The sequence below is a fragment of the Rutilus rutilus genome (assembly GCF_951802725.1).
Source record: "Rutilus rutilus genome assembly, chromosome: 7".
NCBI classification, from domain to species: domain Eukaryota; kingdom Metazoa; phylum Chordata; class Actinopteri; order Cypriniformes; family Leuciscidae; genus Rutilus; species Rutilus rutilus.
The window spans coordinates 8,266,084-8,275,549 of NC_140221.1; the positions used below are offsets into that span (position 1 = coordinate 8,266,084).

A 9,466-nucleotide genomic window follows, 5' to 3' on the forward strand; every position below is an offset into this window, starting at 1 on the left:
TTTTCCTCACTAAAGCCGTTAAGTACACGGTCTTGTACCTTTGCATTTTTGTCAATTTTCAAATAATTTTCAAATACTTTTTTGCTTTAATTCAAAGTTTGTGATGTTATGATTCACCTCATAGCTGGTTGGTTTGGTTCATTGCTTATAATACTTTAACAGAAACTTTTTAAAAATCCCAAAGGGAAAAATGAATGGAAAAAAATACTTCCAGAACCAACGCCACTGAAAAAGTGGGCAGGCACTAATGCACCAAGAGAGAAAACACTGTCGGAACAACATTGTGTTCCATAAAAGGAAGATAAACTACATTTGAAGTGAGTTGCTAAAAGAAAAAATTCCAAAGACGGCACAGTGAAATAAACCATCTTTATGAAGATGAGAAATTTGAGGATTGATGACACAGGTGCATCCTTTAGACACAACAGTGATGCAGAACTACAACCCTACTAATGTGTTTGGATAGCACATTTCATTGCCTTTACTATAAAATTGGTTTCCTGTTTTAAAATTTGTCATGTTTTCAATATTTAGCTTAAAAATAAGGCAAAAATAGAAATGAAGCGCACACAAACAGACACAGACAAACTATTATCTCCCCTCAATCCCAAAGTACATTTGAAAGATATCAGCACATCCTTTGTCATTAAGGAACTGATAAAGCTGTCCAAGGTCCATATGGTTTCCTCTGGTCCCGTGAGGGTCAAAAATGGCTTCATGAAATCCAGTGAACTTGCGAAGAGAGTCAGTTCTCTCCTCTATCGAGCTGTTTTCCAAAGGGACGAATCATAACTTTCACCCTGAAAATATATATATATATTTTTTAAATGCACCAATAATAAAAATCTGCTTTGCCATCACAGGAATATATATTTTAAAATATATTTAAATATAAAAGGTATTTTAAATTGTAATATTTCATTCACAAATATTACAGTTTTTTTGTTATCAAATAAATGCAGAAAGAAAGAAAGAAAGAAAGAGAGGGCAGAGATGAGGTTAGGAATGAAAAGTCAGTAGGCCTATGTATATCTTTATTCACTCTGACCTATACCTGCACTGGATGGCCAATTTCACATGTATTTTGTGTATTTTCAAAATACAAAATACTGTATTTGTATTTAAATAAAAATTTTCACACAGTATTTTGTATTTGTATTTAAATAAATAAAAATTCACACAGTATTTTGTATTTGTATTTTAAATAAATGTCCATGTATTTATGCCTATCTCTGCACATACAGTACCAGTCAAAAGTTTGGAAACACTACTATTTTTAATGCTTTTGAAAGAAGTCTCTTATGCTCATCAAGCCTGCAGTTAAAAAAAACAACAAAAAAAAAAAAAACAGTAATATTATGAAATATTATTACAATTTAAAATAATGGTTCTCTTTTTTAATATACTTTAAAATGAAATTTATTTTTGTGATGCAAAGCTGAATTTCCATCAGCATGTACTCCAGTCTTTGGTGTCTTATGATCCTTCAGAAATCATTCTAATATGCTGATTTATGATCAATGTTGGAAACAGTTGTGCTGCTTAATATTTTTTTATAACCTGAGATACTTTTTTCAGGATTATTTGATGAATAAAAAGTTAAAAAGAACTGTATTTATTTAGAATAGAAATCTTTTGTAACAATATACACTACCGTTCAAAAGTTTGGGAACAATAACTTTTTTTTTTTTTAAGAAATTAGTACTTTAATTCAACAAGAATGTGTTAAATTGATAAAAGGTGATGGTAACGATTTATATTGTTAGAAATGTTTTTATTTTGAATAAATGCTGTTTTTATGAATAAATGCTGTTAACGTTTTACTCATCAATGAATCCTGAAAAAAGTATTCCAAAAAAATATATTAAACAGCACAACTGTTTCCATCATTGATAATAACTGGGTATCAAATTATCATATTAGAATGATTTCTGAAGGATCATAAGACACCAAAGACTGGAGTACTTGCTGATGAAAATTCAGCTTTGCATCACAAAAATAAATTACATTTTAAAGTATATTAAAAAAGAGAACCATTATTTTAAATTGTAATAATATTTCATAATATTACTGTTTTTTTTTTTTTTTTTTTTTTTTTTTTTAACTGCAGGCTTGATGAGCATAAGAGACTTCTTGCAAAAGCATTAAAAATAGTAGTGTTTCCAAACTTTTGACTGGTAGGCTACTGTATGTCAATGGCATCACTAGACATTAATGTTTGTGAGAATCTGCTGCTCTCAGCCTGTATGAGCCCTTATATGTCATAAGACGACATAGAATGTTGAGGACAATATAAAAGCGTGAAACTCCCTGACCACTTTGTAGCGAGTAAAGAGTACAGATATCAACAGTGTTTTTGCGGTGTGTTTGCAGTTGTTGATAGTGGGTTACCGTGTTGATTATGGGACAGCGACAATTTTGTAGAGTGGGAGTTGAGGGAGGAGGTGAGTGTGTGCACGGGATAAATCCCCGAACAACACTGACACCCACCGACCACAAGGCGGAACTCCATCTTCGTCCCGACGAGACGCCTGTGGGCATCGGTGAGGCGGAGAGAAAGGAGGGATGGACAGAGAAAACAAAGAATAAGGGGCAGGAAAAGAGGACAGTTAGGAAGTTTGCCTCTTTTTTCTTTTGTTCGTCTCGCCCCAAATCCACCAAAGCTCAGGGTGAGCAGGTGGAGCAGTGTGAGGTGGACCAGGAGGACACTGATGAAGCCCCATCCAGGAGGTGTACTGATGGTAAATTATGAGCTCTGAACAACACAAACTCTCTTTTACACTCTTGTAAAACACTCTTTTATTCTCTTTTTTTACTCCTTCGATCACACAGAAAGAGAAGTGCGCTTTTTTTATGTTGCTAGGCAACCACCGAAACAGCTGTCCTGTCAGTCAAGTAAACGTAAAATCAACCTTTTATTAAATTTTATTTACTTTCTGTTAAAAGTGTGGTAGTTGGTTTGTGAAGTCGTTAAGCTCCTGGTAACCCGCGCTAAAACGCGAGGCGCCTGGGGCCCATAAACAGCGCGCAGAACATAGGAGAAACCAATTGAAAAAAGGCGCCTTTCACTGCAAAAAACGTGTCAGGTGTGATCGGGGTCAATCATTTACACAATATATAAAAAAAACACATCACACATTATAAAAAGGCAGATAAATGAATTTATTCAATGATGTGATGAATGTTTGAATATAGATGAAATATAGTTTGAAGATATTGCGGATGATTTAAAACAAGCTTGTGGTTGATATTCCTCTCTTTAGATCAGATTTCTTTACAGGACATAATCTTTACTGCAGAGGATAATGATCATCAGGGACCTCCTTCCAGTAGTCCTGAAGTCCCCCACACTTCCGAAAACCAGCAAGTGGAGGACATCAAGCCTCAAGATCAGGACAGTCCAGCCGGTTCATCACCAGGTGACACTGGATCACATCTGCTGAGACAGCTGGACTGTGACAAGATCGTGAGGATCGAGGGTGAGTTTACTGCAAGTTTACTGTCTGACATAAAATATAACACACACACACACACACACACACACACACACACACACACACACACACACACTCTCTCTCTGAAAGTGAATATGTATATAGGAAAGCATATGTTTTAAATGATCCAGCTGACACTGCTGTAAGGTTTTCCTCCATAATTTTAAATCACCATTTGGCTTTTTTTGCAGTTCACTTAAATAGTCATGTGACAAATGATTTTTTAAAAGAACAAATATTTCACATCTATTTCCCTATTAACATTTCATCCGAAAGTATGGCCTCATTGCAGGACAATGCTTTATTAAACAATAAACAAATAATTATGTTTTAATAGATCACATTTCCTGGAAATACGCCATTGGCAAGAAATTGGGGGAAGGAGGATTTGGCTCTGTCTTTGAAGGGACCCGTTGCAAGGACGGCCTCAAGGTAGCTGTGAAATTCACAGTGAAGACAAAGAACCAGCTATACATCAGCCTTGTACGTAGACTGTGCTCTCTATGTTTGCAATTTATAACATTTTAATGTAAATCAAAGGGTGCAAATATTTCAACAGATAGACAGACCGGGCTAAATCCTTATTTGGGAAACCAATCCTATGTCTAACAATAAAAAAAACTGTCATTCTTCTAGCCTGACCATCCCAAACCAGTTCCACTTGAGGTTGCCCTGACAGTAATGGCCAATCAAGGCCCAAGCTGTGGCCACATTATAAAGGTGCTGGACTGGCAGGATCATCTCGACCAGTACATCATGGTCTTAGAACGGCCCTTACCCTGCATGGACATGCACAGCTTTTGGCTGCTTAACAGAGGCTGCTTCATCGAGAAATTGGCCCGTCACTTACTGCGGCAGGTGATTTCCGCTGCTGCCCTGTGCTGTTCCAGGGGGTGCTTCACCGAGACATCAAAATGGAGAACCTCCTGGTCAACACAGAGACCCTGGAGGTCAAATTGATCGATTTCGGCTGCGGAGACCTCATGAAAAGCTCATCCTACAAAAGCTACTCTGGTATGTGTTATCTTTAAAACATACATTTTGGGATTTAAACTCTAGTGAACAGTTACACCACGTCTCAGACATCACACAGTGAGATATTAACAATACACCAACAAATCTCTCAAAGAATAATCAATATTAATAGCCTGTCAGCCAGCAGCCATATCACCCTGTAGCCCAAGACTGGTTGCCCACTGAAGCTAAGCAGGGCTGAGCCTGGTTAGTACCTGGATGGGAGACCTCCTGGGAAAACTAGGTTGCTGCTGGAAGAGGTGTTAGCGAGGCCAGCAGGGGGTGCTCACCCTGTGGTCTGTGTGGGACCTAATGCCCCAGTATAGTGACGGGGACACTATACTGCCAAAAGAGCACCGTCCTTCGGATGAGACGTAAAACCGAGGTCCTGACTCTCTGTGGTCATTAAAAATCCCAGGATGTCCTTCGAAAAAGAGTAGGGGTGTAACCCCGACATCCTGGCCAAATCTGCCCCTTGGCCTCTGTCCATCATGGCCTCCTAATCATCCCCATACACTGATTGGCTTCATCACTGTCTCCTCTCCACCAGTAAGCTGGTGTGTGGTGGGCGTTCTGGCGCAATATGGCTGCTGTCGCATCATCCAAGTGGATGCTGCACATTGGTGGTGGTTGAGGAGATTCCCCCCTTCCATATGTAAAGCGCTTTGAGGTCTCAGAAAAAGCGCTATATAAATGTAATGAATTATTATTATTATAATATTATTTTTGTTGACTAAAATTAAATGCCATTTCAGTTAAAGTGAGAAAAAGCAAGCTTACACATGTGGCAAACTCCTATCTCCAGGCACAAAAAGGTATTGCCCTCCTGAGTACTTTGAGAAGGGCAAGTACTATGGGAAGCAGGCAACGGTGTGGTCGCTGGGGGTGCTGCTGTATGCCATGGTCACCGGCCGTTTCCCACCTTTGATGGACCCTGATGTCTGGTACCAGCCGGGCTTCTCAGATGGTTAGTACAAAAAAGATGTTCTTATGGATTATGCAGGAATCTTTCCCATTTTTACAGCTTAGAGAGCAAGTGTAAAGTTGAAGGAAATAATTAGACAACTCTCAATCTTTCTGCACAGAATGCTGTTGCTTTATTCAAAGTTGCCTGAAGAGGAACCCAAAGCGGAGACTCCATCTGGATGAGATGCTCTCCCATGACTGGTTCCAAGGTACTGAGTCTAAGACAAGCTAAAATGATTTTGAAGGCTATTTGTTAATTTGGCTTGATTATGGACATCAGCTTCTTTACATTACCATTCAGTACCTGCTGTAACTGTCATATACTGAATCCTTATACATGGCACAGATGTATTTTTATACCTAATGCAAAATGCTTTCTAATTGTGTTTCAGGTCATGAAGAGGGTTTAGCCTTGCGTCTGGCGGGCTGACACAGATGACCCCTCCATCTCTCCAGCCTCAGCGTCTTGCGGGGCTGGCAGGCCTCGGTTGCGTCTGGCGCCTTGGCTTGAGGCAGTAGTTTTAGCGTCTTGCAGAACTACTTGCCTAGGGATATGTACATATTGTAAATAGTTAGTTTAGTTTTACTTAGTTAAGTTAGCCCCTCCATCTCTCCAGCCTCAGCGTCTTGCGGGGCTGGCAGGTCTCGGTTGCGTCTGGCGCCTTGGCTTGAGGTGGTAGTTTTAGCGTCTTGCGGAACTACTCACCTAGGGATGTATATTGTAAATAGTTCATTTAGTTTTAGTTAAGTACTACTCCATCCAATCATATTTTTAACAATGGAGTCACCCAGAGCTCTCTGTTCAGCCCGTCCCACAAGTTCCTCGCCCTGCCACACTAGAAGTTTCTACCACTGGCATCTGGGTCCCAGAGAGGGAGTTTCACATAGCTCTCTTTCTCAGCTGCCTTGGGCCCAGAGATCCTGTCAGGGCTGCTCCAGAATTCCCAGTGAAGACAGCCATAAAGTTTCCCGTCACTGCTGCTCCAAAACCCGCCGAGGCCCCAAAGAAATCACTGTGAAGGTTCATTCTGCTGCAACTCCAGTCCCTGCTTCGGTTCTAGAGCTCCGTGTCAAAGAAGCTCAGGTTGCTTAGCTTTCCAGAGGTTCCTGACATGACCACAAAGTTTCCTCCCAATGGTGCAGAGGTTCATGCCACAGTTGCCAAAGAAGTTCCAGCCAATTTATATATACACCCGTGTGCCACATTAAAAACAAAATATTTCTGAAAATAAACACAATGTTTTATCAAGGAAACATGATAATTTGGAAACATTAACCATTCCTATCATGCTTCAGTTCTAGAGATATTAAGCCTCTCGTTTTACCCGTTTCACCTGGTAAGTAATAACAGGTAAGTGACATCTCAAAGTAGAGTTACACTATAAGGCCCTCCATTTAATATGTGAAGCCCAAAGAATCAGCATGTGATTCACCTGCAGACAAGGTCCAAACGCCAAATTTGGCTTTGGGGAGGAAATAAAGCTGGTTACCTGATAGTGGCAGATACCTTTATAGGAAACTATATATATAAAAAAGTGATATACATGAAATTCTATGAATAACAAATTCAAATGGAAGACAAACAACCCTAAACAAAATGTTTCAACTTGCACATGGTACAACTTTCCTCAATGGGAATTTACCATTAGAAAATGTGGTATTTCCAATTTTATAACCCTCCAGGAGATTGCAGACAGTAATGTAAAAATAAATTATTTTAACTCTGTTGCCTTTTAGTAAAATTGCTATTGTGAAAATGAAGAATGAATTAAGGCAGAACAAAGTCAGTCTTGTTAACTTCTCTATCAGTCTTTCAACCATTTTGTTAATTTGTTTTACACAACCAGTTTTACACAACTCATTTAAGTTAATATTTTGCTGTACTTTCAAATAAACTTTATTTTTTACACAATCTGAGTCTGAATTTATTACACATACAATAAAAAAAATCTCTAAATGACAGAAATAGCCTGTCTCCAGCCTTCCAGCTACCATTTTTACACAACTTATTTAAAACAAATACTCGCTGTATAATAGAGTATAACAATATGCCTTCAGAATACAGTGGTTGCTTGTTTCTTTATAATTAATTTCCTTGAGGAATCTTTTGATTAAGAGACAGTATAAAGGTCTGGAGAGTCAAAACTGCTGTGTCATAAGAGCGTTCGATATGCATAAAACTCATTCTGGTATGTACAATGTTGATGGGTCAGGGTCTGTGACTGCCTGCTTATAGTAATTGGCATGTCTTCATTAATGGGTGTCTACACCTGCGTGCCTCGAGTGAGGACAGTAGGGCGCCTGAGGTGCAGAGAGATGCTTTTATGAGTGGAGCAGTAATTTAGGCAGCACTCAGGTACACATTAGCTGTCTAACTGAGCACATCTAGGTTGTGATCTGTGATCATGTCATTAACAATAAGTGCTTTAGTAGAAAGGGATCTAATATTCGGCAAGCCAAACTTTATCAATTGTTCATTTAAGTGATCTCCAGAATCCTTGCAATAGAGAGCAACAGTCAAGTTTTCCTCTGGTCCCGTGAGGGTAAAAAATGGCTTCATGAAATCCAATGAACTTGCGAAGGGAGTCAGTTCTCTCCTCTATCGAGCTGTTTTCCAAAGGGACATCCTCTCTGTGACGATGACGAATCATAATTCTTTTCCATGTTAAAACTTTCACCCTAAAATATATATTTTTAAAAAATGCACCAATAATAAAAATCCGCTTTGCCACTACAGGAATATATATTTTAAAATATATTTAAATATAAAAGTTATTTTAAATTGTAATATTTGATTCACAAATATGACTGTTTTTTTTTATCAAATAAATGCAGCCTTGGTGAACATAAGGGACTTCTTTCAAGACATTAAAAAAAATCTCCTTTTGACTGGTAGTTTAATATAATATAATATAATAATAAAAAACCATTTGAAAATTAAATTAAGATTGTTTGTGTCAGCCATAAAGTACGGTCAATTATTAGTTGCAGTGAACATAAAAACATCAAACTTAAAAGTTAATCAACTGTATATGAATTTGGGAGATCAGGGGTTTTCAAACTTATATTAGCAAATATAAGCACTTAAACATATGTAAAAGTTCAAGAAATGTTTTATAGTCATCTAAACACTATAAACAGCCATGAAACACATACACACACAGGCCCCTAACATAATAAATGAGATCCTTATTTTGGACCTAACAAGTATAGTCACACACACACAGGCACACAAACAAACCCTCTTTTAAATTAGGTATTAAACTCATCTTTGGTATTTTGAGTTTGCACACAAAAGGCGTGTTCACAAAAGAGTAAGAGTAGACCCTATTGATTTGGTTTAGATTTCAATTCATACCTGGCCCAGAACTCATCAGATGCAGACTGCAGACCCTCCACACACACAATACCAGGCTTTCCCGGCATACTGAACTCAGAAAGGTTCTGCTCCTTTGCCCATTCAGAACAGAATGTTCTTCCTCTTCATCTTATTGTAGATATGATGGCTGTAGATCCAGAGTCTAGTGAATTATAAAAATATGTTTATTGCGTCGAAATCATTTTGGCGCGAGGCCTGCTGCTCGTGCACTTGTGAAGTCCTACTCATCCCGCGAATCGGTTCTTTTGAACAGTTCATTTCAAAGACTCGGGATTAGTAGCCAACTTATTCAGCGGTTCTTCACGTCTCATTTCAAGCATTATCTATAGTCTACTGATATTGACGTGTCGTCTCCTTAGAAAACAAGTACTATTAAAAACAAAATTGTTTACTTGGGGCAAAATGGTTGGTGACAAATTATGCCACTGACAGTAACTTCTTGTGTAAAAATAATTTAAGGTGATAATGTCATAATCAATTCTACTTGTTGATTAAAGTTAAAATAGTGCATTATTCACTTCAGCATTACTGCATGTTAGGGCTGGGTGATATGACACTATAATATATCATAGCGATGATATAAAGTTTGAATTGATGGAACTTTTTCTAATTC

The 9,466-nt window shown here is 38.1% G+C and overlaps 1 pseudogene across 1 annotated transcript; it reads right to left on the minus strand.

Annotated features, from left to right (window-relative positions):
- Positions 1–591: 591 nt before the first annotated feature.
- Positions 592–8,997, minus strand: LOC311292942 (RWD domain-containing protein 2B-like; annotated as a pseudogene). Its single transcript has 3 exons — positions 8,833–8,997; positions 8,049–8,153; positions 592–778 (listed from the first exon to the last, which is right to left on the minus strand). The product of its transcript is annotated as an RWD domain-containing protein 2B-like (transcript).
- Positions 8,998–9,466: the final 469 nt, after the last annotated feature.